Below are 22,641 nucleotides of genomic sequence, written 5' to 3'. Positions count from 1 at the left end.
GCCGTGGCCAGCGAGGGGCGGGGCCGCTCTGCCCTGGGCAGGGTCAGGCTCCCGCCCGCCCGCCCCCCTCCTCCGCCCCTCCCTCCCGTCCCGTAGCGCTCCGCCCCGCTTCCCGGCTCTCACTTTCCTCCCACCCGGTTCGCGGCGCTCGGAGGCCAGGCGGGGATGGAGCCTAGACGCTCCAGCCGGGCCAGCCTGCCCCTTCTCTCCCAGGTGAGAAGCGCTCCCAGAGGAGTCGGCTCCCTTTTCCTTTTTTACTTCCAGCTGTCACCTCAGCCCGTGGCCACTTGCCCTTCAAGCAGAGAAACGTATACAAAGAACACGGGATTTGGATTTACAAAGATTGTGCCTTTAAATCCGGCTGTGTGACCTTGAGCAAATTGCTCAGCCTCTCGGCGTCAGTTTCCTCATCCGTAAAGAGACTTGGGAGGATTAGAGATAACGCGTAAAATGCTTAGCACCGTGCCTGGTACAGCGTGAGCTCGCAGCTATTTTCACTCCGAGCTTGCTTGGGTTGGAGCCCGGCCCCCTCTCCCCGCCCCCAGCCTCGGCCTGACCTGCACCCGGGAGCTGTCTGTCTCCAGCCGCGAATGGGGGAGGCGCCCCGGAGCAGCCGACCAGCCAACGGTCTCGCGCTCCGATTTCCTCACCGTATGAAATGAAATTCCACAGGGGGATTCGAAAGGAAATGAGACCGGGACGCTCCGTGCTTCTCGGCCCGCCGCCCTTCCTGTCTCGGGGACACGGTTTCTAAATAAGGTTGGGAGGGTGAGAGGGCAGGAGGGGAGAAGCTTGACCTGTGCATGGGGGGCTGAGAAGGCGCACAACCGCCGGGGCTCCCCTTCCCCAGCCTCCCGGGCATCCCTCCCCTGCAGCCTGCATCTCTTTCTGACTTATTCTGCTTCTGCGGGAGTCCTGGGGCTCATGCCAGCCGTGTTTCGATCCAACTTTTCCCTCTCACTACCAGCCCTTCTCCCCACCCGCCCCTCCTTGGACGGAGCTTTGTGCTAGCCCACACTCTCCACTTTCCAGTCGGGCCAGGGAAACCCTCAGCAGGTGGATTCCTAAGCCATTTACTCGTTGCAGGACTGTGGTCAAGCCAGTGTGCCTCTCGGAGCCTCAGACTGGCCATCTGTAAAATAAGGAAGTTCATATCTCCCCCCACACAGTTGTTCTGAGTTAAATGAGATAATGCGTGTAAATTGTTGAGCGCACTGACACATCCTAAGCGCCGAATAACTTGGTTATTGTTCTTGTTGTGGGACATCTTCTGCAGCCCAGGTCTGAGGATCTGGGTTAAGAGCTTTCTACTCTCTTCCTGAGGTATTTTGGCCCAACACTTATACCACTGTTTTCCAGGGACTTGATGACAGGGACCAAGTTTTAATGTGTGTTTATAACCTCCCATTTCAGCTAAGTCTGGCATATGGCAGAGGCTGGATGCAAGTTGGAAGGGCCTCTGTACCACTCATGTGGTGCTCATTCATCTCTGCAGAGTAATGCATGAGACCATTGGCCTACAGAGATGAATAAATGATTAGGTGAATGAATCAAGTGAATAGATGATTCTCACCCTGTAGGAGCTCACAGGAGGAGACAAAGAATAAAAAGACAACTGTAACTCGAGGTGTAAGTGCACACAGAGAGAATTGTGGGTAAATTGAAGGTAGAGGTAGCCGAGTTTGGAGGGCTGCCCAAAGGGGGATGATCAGTAGGATTCTGAGCTACTGGACAAAGCAGAGCTATGTGCGATTGGCACTTCTCCTACAGCACTTGCGGGGAGGGTGGGGGGAGCTTGCTTTGTGCTAAAGATATGTGTACATGGCTTATTAAACAATGGAGTCCATGAGGTCAAGAAGCAGGAGCTGTCCCTCGCACAGGGCCTGGCACACAGAGGGAACCCACTGGTGTTGGGTGAAGGAATACCATTAAGTCAATAGCAAATAACTCATATAGAACCTGTACTTTGTGCCAGATACTGTTTTACACACTTTACATGCATTATGTCATTTATTTCACACAACAGCCTGAGAAAACTGATGCTCCGAGAGGTTAAGCAGTTTGCCCAAGAACACAGAGTAAGTGACAGAGAAGGACTCAGATGCATATCTGCCTGGCCCAGAAGTCTGTGTGCATGGCACTGCTCTTACAGAGGAAGCTGCTTGACACTTGGCCTAATCCGTAGTTAAAGATGATACTTTTGTGATCTGGACCTCTTATTCCTAGAGCCCGGGGAATCCCTGCCTCAGCCTGCTTGAAGCGACTGTCTCCTTTGAGAACACTTGAAAAAGCCCCTTGCCCGACAGAAGCTTTTCCTGTCAACAGCTTTTCTTTCCCGGCATGGAACTCATCGCAGGTATTTTCCAAAAAAGAAAGCCAGGGGAATCACATTTCAGTCTGAATGTGGAAAGAAAACAAAGACCACGACTTAGAACTAAGTCTGAATGGCCTGGAGCGCCTCAGCCTCCCTCTCACAGAGTGGTTTACACAGTCGACAATCTGCGCCTGGTGACAGGCATGGCATGTTTGTCTTTGTTGCAGAAAACACTTCCCCAAGGGAGTTCCAGGCAGAAGGCTATCCACCCTGTGACATGCAGAGCGCTTAGGAGAGGAGTAGAAGGTAGGGACTTGGGAATAGACCTTCTGTTAACCTAAAGGACAGGCCATGGGTCCGTAGTGGCTCTGGCCTGAGTGCCTGAGCAGCTTCTTAGTCCACTCCCTGAGTAATAGGTATGCAACCACTTTGGAGCGGCAACAAACATGACTTCAGCGGGCTGTTGGGCAGTTGGAGGGCTCTCCATTTGCATCTAATGAGAGGCTGGGTTCTAATTAACTCCTGTGATGTGTTAATTTTTCAACCTGACATTTTCTGCTCTCATAGATTCTTGTAATGGTTCCTAAATTAAAGGCTGCATTTGAAGACTAACATTTAGCTTAAAATCCACCACCTAGGGGGGTGGGGGGCGCCTATAAACATCCTTTCCCTCCTAAGGGAAACCTCTCATTTGCAGTTCTTTGCTAACCCAATTAAGTGCTGAAGTAGTCACCCTAGAGCCTGCTTTTTATTTCCTGCGAAACAATCCAACTAATCCATATTCAATAGCTTCCAAGAAAAGTCTTATTCCAACCACTCATGAAGAAACCAGCTTCTTTGAATCTGAACAGAACATTTAAAACTCACAAAGAGCTGTCTTGATAGAAAATGCAAGAAAGTGGTTCATTATTATCCTGTTTGGTTTTTGAGGGGAAAATTCACTGCGACTAAAACCTCATAAGGATTGGGAATTTACTGTGGGACAACAGAAGCATAGGGAGAAGCCATGCCCCATCCCATGGGCTTATGGACAGTCTAGGTGCTGCATCTTACCCTGCACCCGAGCTAGTTATAAAACAAGAACATGTGTACTGAATAAAGCAGAAGGGAACACTAATCTTGCTCAAAGTTGAGGAAGCAGAGTCCCCAAGTGGTTAAGTAATGGCAGAGCCAAATCCCCTTCTTATAATGGTTGCACCATTAGCTAGCAGAGAAGAATCAAGTCACCATAGAACTCTTGGGTATCAAGGAATCAAAGCCCTGTTGTTCCTCTTTCCAAGCATAATAAAATGGTACAGAGGACACTTACCTGTTGGTGGTGATGGTTTAATGCACAGATGGTCAACCAATAACCTTTGCAGGAGACAAAAAGTAATGCAAACATTTTATACCTCCACAACCTCGTTTCATTTCAGTATTTATCAGTCAAGCCATTAGCAAATGTTCAATGATGTTTAGTCCAAATAACCATTGTGGACATGTCACTGAGCTGAGTACTGAGTGGTATGCAGATATAAAAGGAGGTCCCTGCCTTCAAGGAGCTTATAGTCACATTGGAGGAGATTAAGACATGAGACCAAGAGTGAAACAAGCTTGTTTATAGTTAAGTGCTTTTTCTTGAGCTCTCTTACTGTATTATATGTTTGGTTTCTTTGTTTCTGTTTTTTTGTTTTGTTTTCTTCAGTCTCCTTCACAATCCTCTGAGGTTAGAGGCTGTGCTGAACAGCAAAGAAAAACACTACCTGACCCAATGAAGGCTCTCAATAGAGAGTTGTTGAATAAATAAATGAATGGGGGACTTCCCTGGTGGCACAGTGGTTAAGAATCCGCCTGCCAGTGCAGGGGACACGGGTTCAAGCCCTGGTCTGTGAAGATCCCTCATGCTGCAGAGCACCTAAACCCATGCATCACAACTATGGAGCCGGCGCTCTAGAGCCCGTGAGCCACAACTACTGAGCCTGTGTGCTGCAACTCTTGAAGCCCACGCACCTAGAGCCTATGCTCTGAAACAAGAGAAGCCACCGCAATGAGAAGCCCGTGCACTGCAAGGAAGAGTAGCCCCCGCTCGCCACAACTAGAGAAAGCCTGCACGCAGCAATGAAGACCCAATACAACCAAAAATAAATAAATAAATAAATATTTTTAAAAAGAAGACGTTAACTATGGGGACTTCCCTGGTGGCACAGTGGATAAGACTCTGTGCTCCCAATGCAGGGGCCCCAGGTTCGATCCCTGGTCAGGGAACTAGATCCCACATGCATGCCACAACTAAGAGTTTGCATGCTGCAACTAAGGAGCCCACGTGCGGCAACTAAGACCCGGTGCAACCAAATAAATAAATAAATAAATAAGAAGTTAAGTATGGTTAAAAGAAGGGTGTATGGGCTTCCCTGGTGATGCAGTGGTTGAGGGTCCTCCTACCGATGCAGGGGACGCGGGCTCATGCCCTGGTCCAGGAGGATACCACATGCCGTGGAGCGGCTGGGCCCGTGGGCCATGGCCGCTGAGCCTGTGCGTCCGGAGCCTGTGCTCTACAATGGGAGAGGCTGCAACAGTGAGAGGCCCGCAAAAAAAAAAAAAAAAACTTAAAAGAAGGGTGTGTGACTGCCAAGTTGACAGAGAGTGACACTGGTAGCTTTGTACTGTGCCCATTTAGCTACAGTAGAACTACAGTTTCCAGAATTCCCTCTCTTGCATGGTTCTAGATTGGGATTGGCCACAAGAGAAATTAGCCCGAGACTGGGGAGGTGGAAGTGAAGCAGCACTTTATGCTCTGAAAGTCAGTGTTGAGTGCCAGGCACGGTGGCGGTTCATGGATGTTGTCCCTAACTGCTGGCTCACTTGCTGGCAGGATCTGGACCTGCACTATGTCCTTCAGCGTCTCCGAGTCCTGGGCCAGGTGCTTGAGTAATTCTGTTGCCAAGGGCTCAAGCTTTTGCAGGTCACCTGCATCCTCAAGATTAGAGGTAGTTAGAGACAGACACAGGATCCAGTTTGTCCCTGTGGTTCCAGTGTGCCCTCAACTTCCCAAACTTTTTGCCCAGCTTTCCTTCTTGATTGCAGGCCTGGTTGATCTGTACTGACTTCAGGCCCAGTACCCTTGCAGAGTACTGCACTGGCTCCCACAGTTTTGTAAGGTCTGATGCTTTTTATAAATTCTTGATTCTACCTTACCCAGAGTGACTCTGCTTCTTTGATCAAACCCTGACTGATACATCCTATAAAAAAAGACTCATAGGGCTTCCCTGGTGGCACAGTGGTTGAGAGTCCGCCTGCCAATGCAGGGGATGCGGGTTTGTGCCCCAGTCCGGGAAGATCCCACATGCCGCGGAGCGGCTGGGCCCGTGAGCCATGGCCGCTGAGCCTGCGCGTCCGGAACCTGTGCTCCACGATGGGAGAGGCCACAACAGTGAGAGGCCCATGTACCGCAAAAAAAAAAAAAAAAAAAGACTCATAGGATGTAAGCTCTGGCAGCTGCCTTAGAGTTCACCTGGTCCACTCCTCATTTCTGAATGGGGAAACTGAGGTCCCAAATGTGACTTGCCCAAGTGGCACATAATAAATGAGTGGTTGAACCAGCTTGCTAACCTGCTCTGTGACCTAAGTATTTGCCAAATTCCTGTTTGACTTATGGAATTGCAACAGGCCTGCTACACCAGATCCTATTATCTATCCAAGCACTTGACTGAGCCCCTTCATATCAGGCACTGTGCTTGGTGTTTTACATAGATGACCTCATTTACTCCACTTGCCCTCCAGCGTATATCCTGAAGTATTGAATTATCAATGCTTCTCTCCGTCTCCACCACCACCAATTGCCCAGCCCTTATCACCCCTCATTTACAGCTGACTCCTAACAGGCCTGCTCATTGGCAGTCTCCTCCATACAGCGAACAGGGCCATCTTTACGCATCAGCTTCCACCATCAGCTTCCTCTCCTGCTGAAAGCCTGTCAGTGGTTTCCCACTGCTGTTGGATTAAAATGCATCAGGCCTACAAAGTCCTGTAAGATCTGGCCCCATCTCCCCTCTGCTTCGGTCACACCCTCTGCCTTGCTCACTGCACTCCAGCTACAGCGACCTTCCTTCTGTTCCTAAAACATACCCCGCTAGTTCCTACCATAGAGGCTTTGCTGTCTCCTCAGCCTAGAGGCCACTCTCCCCCAGCTTCCCATGGCTGCTCCTTCCTGAAAAATGTCATTTCCTCTGCAAGGTCTGCCCTGAACACTCATGTCTCACCCTTCCCTTCAGTCACTCACTCCTTCCTCTGTTTTATTTCCTTCACAGCACTTATTGATGCCTATCACTGTCTTGGTTATTTACTTGCTTATTTATCAACTTTGTCTCTCTCTTAACTAGAAAGAATCTCCATGAGGACCGGGTCTTAACTGTGTTATTCACTAATATATCCCTGGTGCCTAGTAGGTGCTCAGTAAATATTTGTTAAGTGAACAAACCTGTGTGGTACCTACTGTTATTCTCTCCATTTTACAGATGAGGAAACACAGTGCCTGCGAGATTAAAAACTTGCCTGGGGTCCTGCAGTAAATAGCTTAGTTGATATTATTCCAACACAGGTTCACCTGAACATTATGCATCCTACTTTCGAGGCTTTGTTGCCTCCACAAGTGTCCTCTGGGTGCAAAATGTATCCAGATATCAGAACTGCAAGGAAACTTTTATAATCACCTACCTCCTTGCCTAGTTGTTATATTGATAGTAAAGTTAATCAGTTAACCATTTATGAGTCCTTCCTATGGGCACTGATAAGGTAATTGGAACTGCTCCCCCAAATAGGACAGACATTAAGGATCCCTCATTTATCACATCCTGGGAATTTACAGATGCCTGCATTTTTATCTGATTTTCCTTCAGTAGCCCTCAATTTTTCAGTTTCAAGAATGTGACTGAATTTTCGACCTCCCTGTCCCAGTTTTTGTTCATTATCTCTTTTGCCTCCAAGAAACGATACCATTTCTGTTCTAAAACAAGAAGAGACAGGGGATTTTCCTGGTGGTTCAATGGTTCAGACTCTGCACTTCCACTGCAGCAGGCACTGGTTCGATCCCTAGTCAGGGAACTAAGATCCCGCGTGCCGCAGGGCACAGCCAAAAATAATAACAATAATAATAATAAAAAATAAAGATAAAACAAGAAGAGACACATTTTAAGAAAACAATTTTCAGATACATGCAAAGAAACAGTAGCAGTTGATAACATCTGTTAGATCATCAGAGACCTGGAAGGAACCTTCCAGATCATCTGCTGCAGGACTCAACAGATAAAGCATCTGTGACCCAATGGGTGCAGATGGCTTGTCCAAGATGGGGCTAAAACTAGATATCCTTTACCCTGCTTCCAGGACTCCTCCCATCACATCGCACCATCTTCCTTCCACCTCCTTACTGGAGAAACCAGGATCGCTGTGGAAACCAGGTTATGGGTAAACAGCAGCAGACCCATTACTCAGACCTGAGGCTTCAGACTGCATATACAGGGAGCTAGGTCATAGATTTTTCTGTAAGCCAGGCCCTTTCTCATTCTCAGTAGCACTGCCACACATGACCACTCATGCACTAAGGATGACTAGACTTGCCTCACCTGCCCACCCTTCAGAGCAGCCAGTCACTCCTCTACCTCAGCCAACCCATCTCTCCTTCCTCCTTGTCCATACATTGTGTTTCAGAAGAGCTGTGTTGAATGGCTTCCTCATTTCTGCTTCTGTGACTGTTTAAGCCCCTCTTGAGGGGCGAGCTGAGATATCCCTGCTAATGAAGTCAGAATTGCAGCATCCCCATGAGGCCAGAGCGGTGGGAGTGGCTCAGAGGATGTCAGAACTGGAAGATACCTTAGAGACCAATGGGTCTACCTTGTCACCCTATTTACGGGTAAATGTGGATACAGAGAGAAAAGTACATGATCATTGACTGTTCACTCTGATATTGCTAGCTGGACACAGAGCAAAGCTAGGACCCAGATCTTCTGACTTTGCAGCTCAGTACCTCCTACATCATGCTGAAGCCCTGGCACTTAGAATACAAGGGACACAATGAGCCACCTGGAAAGGGTGTTGACTGACTGACAATATCTTCCAGCAAGGAAATCAGGAAATTCTGTTTCCTTTTTAGAATTAAGCCCTACCATAGTAACTCTCTACAGGAAAAACAAAAGCAATAACAAAATTTCTTTATCATCCTAGGGGTTTTGTGAGAATATAAGGCATACATATATAAAGGTTCTTACCATGAGGCTTGGAAAATTCTGTTGGCTTTCCTTCACCTGTTTGTTGTGGCACTGAGTTAAAACTTGCCTGTGTTGTCATACTTAAATCCAAGAATTCTCCACTCCTCACTCTAGAGGTAAGTTTTCTATGCCTTTTAGTAAGGGTAATGCTATGGTAAAATTCCAGGGGCATAATTTGTCTTATATTCTAGGTGAATAGTGCCTCCTGGAGTTGTACAGTGTATGTTCTTTTTACTATGCAGTGGCAATAAATAATAGCTAAAGTGCTTTACATACATGATCTAAGTTAATATGATACTCTAAAAGGTCAGGAGTACTGTTGTGTCTATTTATCAGTGACAGACAATTTGGAGGGATTAAGGCACTTGCTCAAGTTTACAGTATGGGGCAGAGTTAGGTCTGTCTACAGATAGACCTATAAATAGAGCAAGCAAATTAAAGCCAGAGAAATCTGAGTGGAAATTTTAACTTGATAGTTCTAGCTGGGTGGTGCTGATCAATTCAACCTTTCTGAGCCTCAGTGTCCATATCTTTAAAAAGACATAATAGAAATTATGGCAGACGCTGTTAGTTGTTTAGCCAGTAGCTTCCCCCAACCCCTACTTGCCCCATCCAAACCTTTTTTTCCTTTCTAACAACAGTGTATTAAACTGTCGAGTGCTTCAGAGGAAGATGAGCTCTTTCCTGGTCCTAGGGCATGGGGGTAAATCTCTCCCCTTGTAAGTGAGTGGCTTAGGAATGGGCATATGACATAATTCTAGCCAATGAGATGGGAGTACAAATGAGGGGTAGATATGGAGGGCTCATCTTTGGGGATGTTTTTCCTAACTTTTAGAAAGGGTATAGCAAAAACATCTGCCTCTTCTTACTCCAGCTTTTGGATGTTGAGTGAGGATGTGATGGCTGGAACTGTTGCTGCCATTTTGCTACCCAAAAGACTGCAGACCAAATGCTGATGATGAATATGTGGTTAATTTTATGTGTCAACTTGACTGGACCACAGGGTGCCCAGATATTTGGTTAAACATTATTCTGGGTGTTTCTGTGAGGATATTTTTGAATGAGTTTAACATTTAAATCAATAGACCGAGTAAAGCAGATTGCCCTCCCTAATGTGGGTGGACCTCATCCAATCAGTTGTAGATCCAAATAGAATAAGAAGGCTGACCCTCCCCTGAAATGAGAAAATTCCTCCTGCCTTACTGCCTTTGATCTGGGAGATCAGTTTTCTTCCTCTTTTCAGACTAGAACTGAACTATTGGCTCTTCCTGGGTCTTGAGCCTGCTAGACTTCAGATTGTAACTACACCAACAGTTCTCCTGGGTCTCTAGCTTGCCAACTCACCCTGCAGATCTTGGGACTAGTCAGGTTCCATACCCAATTTGATATATGTATATATATTCTGTTGGTTCTATTTTTCTGAATAGCCCTAATACAATGACAGAGCAGAAAGATGAAAATAACCTGTGTTCTTACAGATATGATTGAGCTACTGAATTAATCAACCCCAGTAGTCCTTATGGCTGAACTTATGGTTAAGTGAGATAATACATTTTTCTTCTTGTGGAAGCCACTTTTAGCTGGGTTTCTTTCTTATTTCTTGCACATGAAGGCACCATAACTGATCCAGCAATCAAACCAGTAGGATTGTTGTGAAAGTTTAATGGTGGTTAGTAAATATTAATTTTCCTCTCAGCACCTAATTTATAGTGCAAGACTCTCTTCTTAATAATGATAATCCCTTAGTTGGTATAGTCTTTTTGTCACAGGGTGCTTCCATAGTCATTATTCTACTAGATTGTGAATTTCTATTATTATTATAATTATTATTATTAATTATTTTTGGCTGCACCATGCGGCTTGTGAGATATTAGTTCACTGAACAGGGATTGAACCCAGGGCCACAACAGTGAAAGCACCAAGTCGTAACCACTGGACCGCCAGGGAACTCCCTAGATTATGAATTTCTTGAATATTGAGACCATGTTTACTTTATCTTTATCCCTAGCTCCTAGCACAGGTGTTGAATCTTTCTTAGATTATATCTTTTCATGGATTTGTTCTTCAGTGACATTGATGCCCACTTGGAAGTAATTACCTAGGAACTGGGTAAAGTGAATTGACACAACTCTAGATGTATACCCCATGGTATAGTTGTTGGTTATAGGACAGTTCAATTTGATTCTTTGATTGGCAAACCTTATGTTAAGGTGTTTAAATGTTAACTGCTATTATCTAAGGCCTATGTTATATTGAAGACATCATTAACTTTATAACCCATCATGTGAACATTCCCTGACTGTCAGGATTTCCACCAAGGGCAGACTTCAGTTGCTTGGAAGGGCTTGGGTAACCCAGGGCTCTAGGAAGGGCATTATATAATGCTAAATGTGATTCTAAAGGATAAACAAGAATTTTAAGGACAGATAACCATCACCTAGCTGCCTCTGCCTGCTGGAAGATGTGTTTTTCTACACATCATAGACCATAAATGAGAAAGGGAGAGAGAAAGAGGATTCTCATGAGAGATAATTTTGTGTACATGCTGGGGGAATGGGATGTGGAGTGGAAGAGGGTTATCAAGGGAAAGGAAGTCTATGGCTGTCAGTATCTCTGGGCTTATTCCAAGAGGAAGAGCCTCTCCAAGGAACATTCAACTCTTTACCATGACTCCTATGTAGACTTTGTGAATGAAGGGAATCTTTGACCAAGAAAGCCTTCTTTATGGTCAGTAAGCCTGTGAAGAAATTATTAATATTATTTCAACAGCTGTTCCCTAATTTAACCTCTAGCGAGTCTAGAATCTAGAAGGTCAGGTGTATGGCTCAGGAAATAATATCTTCCGTCAAGAACCCCAAGTGATGGCTTCAGTAATTTTTCAGACCTTACCTTGAGTATTACTGATAGAGAAACATCTGAACTAGGAACCCTATTTTGAGGTAACCCCTTCCAGCTAATCATTGTGGCCCAAATGTCACTCTTAGGCTTTATCTTTGAGCACAGGGCATGTAGGTGGGAAGAGGTTGAGTCTAGAGAGTATGATGCTTCGGTACTGTCTTCAGGAAGTGCTCATGGTCCCTTCCACTCACAAGAGGGACCTTAACCCTGACAAAGGGCATGAACAATGTCAGGGCTGCTTCCAGCCCATTTTCTGTGAGAATTAGTAAATTATCCCCTCTAGGTGGACACTGCCCAAGGGGTTCATGGTTTGGTGAGAGAAGGAAAGCTAGATTGTAGCCCCACTTGCCCACAGTGGGGGGCCTTTGTACACTGTATACAATCTTCTCAACCATACAGGACGGCCTTTCGTTATATGACACCCTTCCCTTGACTTTCTCCAAGTGATGATCTCAGTCACCTGAGGGTTAATTTTTAAAAATTAAAATAGCTTTTTAGGGGATCCATAATAAAGCCCTAAATAAACAGCATCTTTTTTCCCACTGGGTTGGAAACACATTGAATAAATAAACTAAAAATATTGCGTTTATTAGTGACAGAGGTTACACTGCTCAGTAGATGCTACAGCTTGAGTACAAAAAAATACTTACCCTTTATTCACTGACCATTATATACCAGGTGCTGAATTGGCACTATATCTAACCTCTCCACAATTTGGGGAGATAAATATTATGACCCCCATTTTGTAGATGAGGAAACTGAGTTAATAAGTTGAGGAGAATTCAAACCCAGGCCTGACTAGCCCCAAAGCTCCCCACTTCTTACTTGGCATTGCCACTTCTGGAGAACCAGCTGGAACTTCTACAACCAAAACCCAATTAAATCAACCAACAATTCTTCAGAGATTTCCAAAATTGTCCTCTGGCAGAGTTTTTTCCTTTCCCCAAAGTCCTCCTTTGGCACAAGCCAAAAAGTTCTGGTTCCTCCAGCAGATATAGAAATGTGTAAAGCCTCAAGTCCTCCAATTCTGGGTTATTTTTCATTGCCCCTGGGAGCACTAGGTCTAATGCCAGCATGGACGTACTATTTTGAAACTAAACACATTTCTGAGAAAACTCAGGCATAGTGCCATTGCAAGGATGTATTTTATATCATCACCCAGGTCTTTTGTCCCATAGTGCAGTATCACCGCCGTTGTCCTTCCGTCTGGGCTTTGCCGCCTATGGAGAAGGGCTGCTTTGTTTGGTGTTTCTTCCCAAACATGTTGGGAAAACCACATTCACAGACCCAAAGGCCTATTTTGCTCTCATGAATTTTATCATTACACACATACAGTTTTCCATGGGATAGTTCTTGCTTTAGGTCAGGTTCCTTAGAAGCAGAGCCTGAGATGTGTTGGTTTCAAGTGATTTATTGCTTGTTTTCAAGGAGAAGGAGAGAAACAGTTATGACAGGGGAAAAGGGCTAAACAAGAATTTGGCTTCAGCTGGAGTCTAGCTTTGGCTTGATCCCATGGGGAGCTCTGGAACACAAGTTGCACCCGAGGGTTCATCTCGCCTTAAAGTTAGGAGGGCTGGCCCTTTGCACCCCCATGACAGTCATATTTTGGCCACTGGCCATGGAGGCCACATGTCTGTGTGCCTGTGTGTGTAGCTTCCTAGTCAAGGTGGCTCCCATTTGCTCAAGGTGGCTCCCTCTTAGCCAAGGGCACTTCTCCAGAGAAGGGAGTAACTGTGAATTGTATTAGCCAAGTCTCCCAGTAGCTCAGGGAAACTGCCTGGGTGCGCTGGCTGGTAAAAGGGATCTGGGCAGGGCACCAACACCAGTTCTGAACCACAGGGCACAAAAATAATTTGAATCTGAATATTGGTTCATTAATCTCAGAGTTCCCAGAGATTATGCTTCATTATATATTCCTCTCTACACACTTAATTGGTGAATAAACCAGCAGCAAAACAGTCGTGTACTTCCAAGTAGCTGTGAGTAAAAATAATGTTCAAGCAACAGTCACCCTATTTCAACATTCAGCCAGACTGCTGAAATACATAACTGTGACAGCTACAGCATAAATTCCATTTTATATTCGGTTTCATGACCAACAATACTGTGTATCGTTCAATCTCACAGTGTGACCAACAGGTGGCACCAGAAACACCCACACTTATTCCAACTAATTTATGCATTATGTATATATTTGCTAAAACGTCAATTCCTCTCTACATAGATTTTTCACGTTGAAAAGGCACACATAGCATTAAGCCCAAACCAGAAATTGGTAACTTACAGTTTTCCATTTGCTATTTGACCTCTGTCTTGTAAGGTTACTTGAATGAAAAAAAAAAAAAAAAAGGGTGATAGGGCCAGTGAATTCAGAAAGAAAACAGCTATTCATTAGCAAAAGGAAGGAAAAAAGATTGGAGTCCTGCATCCTTTTCCTTCAAGGTCTCTTGAGTGTGTAAATGCTGAAGATTATTAGGAAATATTTGAATAACAGGATAAAAAAGTCAAGGATACTGCCTCCAAAACATGAACTTTATTCCCCACTGAAAACATACTTGGATGGCAACCAAGTTGCTCAAGGATTGCCCTGGCCAATATCTGACCACAGGGTTCCACTCCAGGAAAGGTCTCTGAGTCCAGCATTCACCATTTTCAAGTTTGTTTCTTTTGAAGTTTGTACTTTATTGTTGGTAAGGGGAAGTAAAGAGGGGGTGGTGCAGCATCTTCCAATTTTTTTTTTTTCCAACAATCCAGCATTGCACTTTTTTCCTATGTTGGGTGATCCAAGGAGCAGAATGACTTAGGGAAAAAAGCACTGAACTGAGAATTAAGCCACAATACCCAATACACTGAACTGAGAATTAGGCCACTTGTATTATTTGATTCTTCAACTATGTTAAAAATGGTTAAAAATGGGGATACTGAGTCTCAGAAAGGTCATTTAGGTCTAGCCAGGATCTCAATCCAGTTTCTCTGACCTCAAGGCCAAGTAAAATCTAGATGTGTCATGAGCTCACCGTGCAACTTTGGACAAACTATTTCACCTAACTGGGCTTCAGCTTTCTCTATAACATGGCCCCAACACACCTTCCAGCTAGAAACCTCCAGATTCTGAATAGTACGTGTAGAGTGCAGTGTCTTGTGTACTGATTGGGACTGGAGGTGTGGTTTGGCTCCACAGTCCGTAGGAAGGGAGGGTAAAGCTCACTTTGATAGTGTTCCAAAGTGGAAGGTGACACGGCTATTATACAATGCGTGAAACAGTCTGGTTCTTGTATTTGGGGGGAAAAGTAAATAACAGGTCCTGATTAGTCTTTCCTATACCTGTCGTCAGCTTATTATACTGTAAACATTGTGCCTCTGGGAGCTTTCCTTTTCAAATGAAATGATCCCAGGGTTTGGAATTCCTCTTCTTATGCCATGCTCTTCTGCCATGCATGCCGCCAATTATTTTCACTGCCCTTCTCTGAACTTTTACTATTTTTACTCTGCCTTTTTTTTTTTTTTTTTTTGCGATACGTGGGCCTCTCACTGTTGTGGCCTCTCCCGTTGCGGAGCACAGGCTCTGGACGCACAGGCTCAGCGGCCATGGTTCCTGGGCCCAGCTGCTCCACGGCATGTGGGATCCTCCCGGACCGGGGCACGAACCCGTGTCCCCTGCATCGGCAGGCAGACTCCCAACCACTGCACCACCAGGGAAGCCCTACTCTGCCTTTTTGACAGCAAGACTGATTAAAGGGAGTTTTTTTTGCAGGGGAGGGGTTTGGTTTTTTTTTTTTTCTTCTTAACTTAAAAGATAGAGGCAACAGGATGCTTGAATGGTGCATACGGATTCCTTGCTTATTTATATCTCCGTAATGTGAATGTGAAAAGTCAGGAAAGAGGGAGAAAAGAAATTAATCTCAACTGAGTGACCACAGTATATCAGGCTCTCTGCTCAGCCTATATGATATCTCATCTCCCTTCATCCTCTTGAATAGGAGGCAGTGCGGTATAGTGGTTATGTGCCTGGGCCCTCCAGGTGGACAGACATGGCTTCTCATCAAAGCCCTGGCCCTGCTTCCCCACGTAACTCTGGGCAATCTATGTAACCTCTCTAAGCTTTGGTTTCCTCCATGAGACAACATACATAAAGTACTTAGTATTAGCCCAGAGTAAATGCTCATTGAATATTAGCCAACATCATTACTACACTCCCAAAGGGCAAAGCTTATCTACTTCACTCTAGATTAAAAAAAAACGAAAGTCCTAAGAAGTTAAGTAAAAGATTTCCAAACTTATATTAATCTGACCCTGTTATGGATACCTGTTGTGTCTTTTCCTGAGTACCCTTCCTTCCCGGGCAAACCATCCTACCCACCATTGTTTTGCTAGAGCAGACCCATACCCTACCTGTCTCCAAGCTACTGGTGTGGACACATGACTCAGATCTGGTCAATCAGAGTGTCTTATGTTCATGTTTGCCATGATTGGTCTAGGGCAGGGTCAGCAAAATTTTTCTATAAAGAACAGATAGAAATATTTTAGGCTTTGTGAGATATAAGGTCTCTGTCACCACTACTCAATTCTACTGTGATAGCAGAAGACACAATTCATAAATGAATGGATGTGGTGTGTCCAATAAAACTGAAATTTATGGAGACTGAAATTTGAATTTCATATAATTTTCAGGTGTAAAAATACTATCCTCCTTTTTTTCCAACCATTTAAAAATGACAAAACTGGGACTTCCCTGGTGGTCCAGTGGTAAAGAATCCACCTTCCAATGCAGGAGGCATGGGTTCAATCCCTGTTCAGGGAAATAAGATCCCACATGCCACGGGGCAACTAAACCCACGCACCACACCACAGCTACAGAGCCCACACGCTCTAGAGCCCATGCGTCTCAACTAGAGAGAGAAAACCCGCAGGCCACAACTAGAGAGAAGCCCGCATGCCCCAACGAAGATCTTGCATGCTGCAATGAAAACCCAATGCAGCCAAAAATAAAAATAAATAAATTAATTAAATAAACATTTTTTTTAAATGACAAAACTATTCTTAGCTTGCCTACTGTCCAAAAACAGGAGACAGCCTGGATTTGGCTCATGGGCCATAGTTTGTTGACTCCTGGTCTAAGACATGGGCATGTGACCCACAAACAGCCAAAGTCCTGTCATGAGATTTAATACATGGACACTGCGAGAGAGTGTGTGCCTTGTCCTTTTGTATCCTGATTCCCATGGCTGTCTTGCTTTCCACATGGAGAGATCCTGTGAGAGTATGAGACCAACAGCACAAAGAAGCAGAGCCAAGCAAAGCCAGCTAAGTACAGAGAAAGACAAACAGAACCCTGAAAACTTCATTTGAGCCTCTGACCTAGCCATGCCTATTAGTTCCATGAGCCAATGGATTCCTTTTTTTTTTTTTTCCTAATCTAGTTTGAGTCAGGTTTTGATCACCTACAATGAGAGGGTTCTGATAGAGACTTATGGGTTTTTTTCCTCACACTATGCAATACCTCCTTACAAAATTATTAAGAAAAGAGACAACTAGCATGTATTATGTACTTACCATGTGCCAGGCAGTTGGGTAAGTTGCTTTCACGTGTGATCTCTCCTTTAGTACTTATAACAACCCACTAAGGTTGGCATTATTTTCCTCATTTTATCAAGAACACAGACACATTTGATGCCAGTAGATTGCTTGCTCAGATCCAGTGTTTGATGGCAGAATGGAGCACCTTGCAGGGATCTTTAGGGGATTTGGGGGGAATGGACTTCTCAGGTCCCTTTTCTCTCCCACTTCACTCCCCAAGAAAGACTGATGGAAGAGTAAACTTTGTCAGGGCACGCTTAATCCCTTTTCTGGGAAAGAGAGCATGTACTGATCAGGAATCCCCACTGTTCCCTCTGGCCATCCTGGGCAGTGGGGAGTGGCCATTCTGGAGTTCTTGCCCAGCTGCCCGGCAGAGAGTGGACGAGCAGCTGAGGCACTGGTGAACAGCCTGGATTAACCCGGGCAGTTAGCAACTCCCTTGCAGGACCGATCCAGGATTTCCTTCAGAAGTATCACTTCACAGCAGCTGGCTGGCCTGCCTTTGCCAACTGCTTGACCCCTGGCTGCACAGGAAGCTTCAGCAGGTAGAACTTGGCCAGCATGAGGCGTAGACACACCCTGAGCTCCTTCGGACAGAACAGAAAGGTTTGCGCAAACAAGGTTTGCATGATACAGGATGAGATAGGTGCCAGGGAAAATAATCCTTCACATCCATTAACCCTCACCTTGATATATCAGCTCTTTGAATTTTGGCTTAAAGACAAAGAACTACCATAGTGATAGCCACAGTTACTTATTGGGCAACTAGTGTATCACCTTCCATTTCTTATTAAAATAGCTACCATTGTTTATCAAACAGTCGCTGTCTGCCAGGTACTTTACTTATATTATTCTTAATAATTTCAACAACGTTGCAAAGGAGACATTAAGTATTACTGACTATTTTATGAACAAGGTAGCTGAGATGACTAGAGGTTAAGATATGATGAACTCTAGGAGGGAAGGGGAATTTGCACCTGATCTGTCTCTATTTCCACCTCACTGTGGTAGGGGTGAGAGATTAAATAAGAAGAGAGGGGCAATACTTTCACAGCCTCCGGGAGTTCTCAGGATGGGTCAAGCCACCAGAAATAGAAATGCAACTTGAGGCTTGAGTCCCTCCTCAGGCTCTGAGACTCTTTGAAGGCAGGGATTTTTGTTATTTTGTGTTTACCTGGTGTACCCTCCACACCTAACTCATACTTGGCTCTGAGCAGGGACACAAAGAATATTTGTCGAACGAATGAGAAAATGAGTCCAGGTGTCTGCTTTCTGTAAAACAAGAAATGGCTGAGGGGACACTGACTTGATGATGTCCTCTCTTTGTATATGTCACTTTCAGGAACTCTTAAAAATCATGAGAACGCTCAGGGGCATCCACACTGCAATTTAATGCAATGGACTGGAAGTTTACATAATTTCGCAGGTCATTTTATAGGCAGTGATTTACCTAATGACACCCTAGTGGCCTAAAAGAGTTAATGCGTCTTTCAAAAATACTTCCCACTGGAAAAAGGATTTGAAAAAGAATAGATACATGTATATGGATAACTGAATCACTTTGCTGTACACCTGAAACTAACACACTGTCAATCAACTGTACCCCAATATAACAAACGTATGGACACCAATGGGGGGAAAGTGGCAGGGGGGAGGGGCAGTGGTGGGATGAATTGGGAGATTGAGATTGACATGTATACACTGATGTGTATAAAATTGATGACTAATAAGAACCTGCTGTATAAAAAAATAAATAAAATTAAAAAAAAAAACTTCCCACTGGACTGCTGGGGAGTAGCTTGAAGCAGGGAAAGAATCTGATCGAAAAACTTTCATTAGGCTTTTTTTTTTTTTTTTTGCTGAACCTTAACCAGGCAGTGATCAAGTGCTGGGTGCTTAAAAAGTTAAGCAGAGACCTCTAGAAGGCAAGTCTTTCAAAAGGGAAAGGAGGAAAAAATGGGCGAAAAGTTCAAAAACTGGAGCTTTGACTACTTCCTGCCTAGCAGGCAAACCCTGAACCCAGTTCCCCTTTGCTTGCTCTTGGAGACAAGGCTGAGTTAGCAAGCTATAAATTCCACTCTTCTAAGTATGAGGAATGTGGAGATGAATGTGAGGAAGTCTTCGTTCCAGAGGAAAGGGCATGATAGTGGGCCAGCTGGAGATGGAAGACAGGACATACTCCAAGTGAGAGCCAACGGAGATTTGAAATTAGAATCTGGGCTCAACCTGCATCTAGGTTTTAAGAACTCTGATTGTAAGTGGATAGGGCTGTCAAGCAGTTGGAGGGCATTTTGTAGAGACCTGAAGTGACACAGCATTGATTTGCCCAGAAAAATGACCAGCATATTTATCGGATAATTTGAGCCAACGTATCTTCTTGGTAAGGAGGAGTGTTTGTGCAGGGAGATCTGACCTGGAGGGTTAGGGTAAAAGAAGAGGAGAGCCCTGCAGAGATGAGTAGAGAAGGTCAGCTGGTGCAAAGAAGCTCACCTCGCTTTGCCACCGAAGGCAGCTTGATGGAGACGGGTTGTCTAAACAACCTGCCAAATTTCCAGTGGGTTGTAGATGATGCCCTCACATAGAACTCATGGCCTGGGATCCAGGTCTGGCGCTTACTTTGGAACTTGTGGAAGATCATTTTTATTGGGAAGTGTGGTTTGGAGAGTAAAACTGTAGAGGACTCTACCTTTGAAAAATCAGTGTTTGTTGGCACAAACTAAGGCTCTCTGGATTCTTAGATATTTAACAGGTTTAGACTAGGTATAGACAATGACTGTGTGGGAACTAAGAACTCAAGGATGATGACCCTGTAAGGTTTGCTTTGAGTGGAAAGACTTAAACATATATTTTCTTGACGTAACCTCACCCAGTCATAGGGTAGGTGGATAGTAGAAAAGGCATTGCCTTAAACGGCCAGAAAGTGGGCACCCTAGGCTAACTCTACCATTAATATGGAAAGTGGGGCAAGCTATTTAACTTCTTTTTTTTTTTTCGGTACGCGGGCCTCTCACTGTTGTGGCCTCTCCCGTTGCAGAGCACAGGCTCCGAACACTCAGGCTCAATGGCCATGGCTCACGGGCCCAGCCGCTCCGCGGCATGCGGGATCCTCCCAGACCGGGGCACGAACCTGCGTCCCCTGCATCGGCAGGTGGACTCCCAACCACTGCGCCACCAGGGAAGCCCTATTTAACTTCTTTTTTTTTTTTTTTTAATTTTTATTCTTTTTGCGGTACGCGGGCCTCTCACTGTCGTGGCCTATCCCGCCGCGGAGCACAGGCACCGGACGCGCAGGCTCAGCAGCCATGGCTCATGGGCCCAGCTGCTCCGCGGTATGTGGGATCTTCCTGGACCGGGGCATGAACCCGTGTCCCCTGCATCGGCAGGCGGACTCTCAACCACTGCGCCACCAGGGAAGCCCCCTATTTAACTTCTTATATCTCATTTTCCTTTAACATCATGGAGATAATAGTATATTTTTTTCTTTCCACAGGAGTTCTAGTCAAAGTTAAAAAAGATAAGTGACCATACTCTTAAGAATAAAGATTAGGGACTTGCCTGGTGGCACAGTGGTTAAGAATCCGCCTGCCAATGCAGGGGACATGGGTTCGAGCCCTGGTCCGTGAAGATCCCACATGCCACGGAGCAACTAAGCCCGTGCGCCACAACTGCTGAGCCTGCGCTCTAGAGCCCGCGAGCCACAACTACTGAAGCCCACACACCTAGAGCCTGTGCTCTGCAACAAGAAAAGCCACCGCAATGAGAAGCCTGCACACTGCAACGGAGAGTAGCCCCCACTCACCGCAACTAGAGATAGCCTGTGTGCAGCGACGAAGACCCAACGCAGGCAAAAATAAATAAATAAACAAACAAATAAATAAATAAATGTTTTTTTTAAAAAAAGAATAAAAATTGATTCAACTGCATTACATGAAGAAGGCTTGAGGGTCTGGGTTTAAATCCCAATTCTATGATTTACCACCTGTCTAATCTTGGACGTGCTTCTTAACTTGTTACTGCCTCAACTTCCTTGTTTCTGAATATCTCTCTCAAAAAGTTGTGAAGATTGAATAATGTAGGTAAAGCACCCACCTTATAGACAAGGTTTGCTAAATTATACTGTTTATGATTATGACTCTTATCAATCAAGAAACACATATTAAGTTCATAGACTAGTACTTAAGCTGATATATGGTAAATGTTGATTATTATTATTATCATTAATGTTTCTACCAGATATGAAAAAAAAATTTAGAAGTAGAATTTTTCTTGCCTCTCTAGAGAATGGCTGAATTAAACAGAAGTAAATCCAATCTGTGCAGAGCAACCTGGGCATTATTGGACCTTGGTCTTTTCCTACCTCCGGAAATCCTGTTTCACAGTTTTCATTTGATCCAAATAGGAACAATGGAGGGACTAAAACCACTCACAGTGTTTAATGCATAGGCAAAACCCAAACTGGGGATAGGCCTCAGACAGGATTCCTCAGCAATAACTTAGTAGCAACCACAGCCCTACAAGAGTGATGTTCTGCCAGAAGCCTCAAAGCCAGGGTGGTGTCCTGCCACCAACTCACCACAAGAGATTGTACCAAAACAGTGGGGTGAAAGGAGCCACATTTAAAAGATTATAGGACAAAGAAATACAAGTCCAAAATATTCATATGCAGAATATATAATAATCTCATGACCTCCATAACTGCTAAGAGAGAACTAACTACGCTAGGACTCTTTAGTAAAAACTTACCGTTGGGTAACAAAATTGGTTAAGCTTGCCGGAAAACTAATAAGACACCAAGATATTTATTTTTCTAGCCAAAGGGTCTCATGGTTACACCTAAAACTTTTTTCTGCCCATTACGTCTTTTTGGAGTCTGTTCCATTTTTGAGTTTAATGAGTTTCTGAAAACTTATATGAAAAGATTAATATATAAAAATCAAGCAATAGACTTACATGCTATGTGAGGAATTTTATCCATAAGAACAAAAAAAATTATAGAGTTCCTAGTATATATTATAAGTGTTTTAATCTTGGTTTAAAAATAGAAATCTGAGTGTTAGACTATATATATATATATATATATATATACACATATATATATATACACATATATATATATATACACATATATATATATATAAACATATATATATATATAAACATATATATGTATATATATGTATGATTATTTTAAATGGTCAAAACACAAATTAAACATTAAATACAGAAAATAAAATTTCTTATTTAAAGTAATTGCTTATCTCAAATTCTGCTCTGAGCCTACTTGAAATGATATTTTGTAGACATAAGATATTGGTTTAGGGTTAGGAAGGAAGACTGTCTGATGGTAATTTTTCACTGGCTTTTGGGAAGTTTATTTTGCAGAGGAATGAGGCAACTGGTAAGTGGATTATGAGGCTATTTAGTTTCTGCCAAATTTTTGTCTTGGATTAAGATGGTGGAATAATTATACAAGTTAATCTTGTTTCTCCCACCCTCGGAAGCCCTTAAAATAACATAAATGATAATAAAAAGGAATTAGGGTTGGCACATTTAGCAAAAAACAAAACAAAGAACACCCAGTTAAATTTATATTTCAGATAAACAGTGAAT

General features: G+C 44.2%; 1 long non-coding RNA gene across 2 annotated transcripts; it reads left to right on the top strand.

Moving 5' to 3' along the window:
- The first annotated feature begins 134 nt into the window (after positions 1-134).
- Positions 135-4,630, top strand: LOC132493902 (uncharacterized). 2 transcript variants are annotated; one of them, XR_009533027.1, is made up of 4 exons: positions 135-213; positions 2,227-2,356; positions 2,542-2,620; positions 3,999-4,630. It is a non-coding gene; the product is annotated as an uncharacterized LOC132493902 (long non-coding RNA). The 2 variants fall into 2 exon arrangements; XR_009533026.1 differs by having other exon boundaries at positions 167-759.
- Positions 4,631-22,641: the final 18,011 nt, after the last annotated feature.

Source organism: Mesoplodon densirostris, chromosome 7, assembly GCF_025265405.1.
Source record: "Mesoplodon densirostris isolate mMesDen1 chromosome 7, mMesDen1 primary haplotype, whole genome shotgun sequence".
In the NCBI taxonomy this organism is placed as follows: Eukaryota; Metazoa; Chordata; class Mammalia; order Artiodactyla; family Ziphiidae; genus Mesoplodon; species Mesoplodon densirostris.
This window is presented reverse-complemented; position numbering and strand designations above follow the sequence as displayed.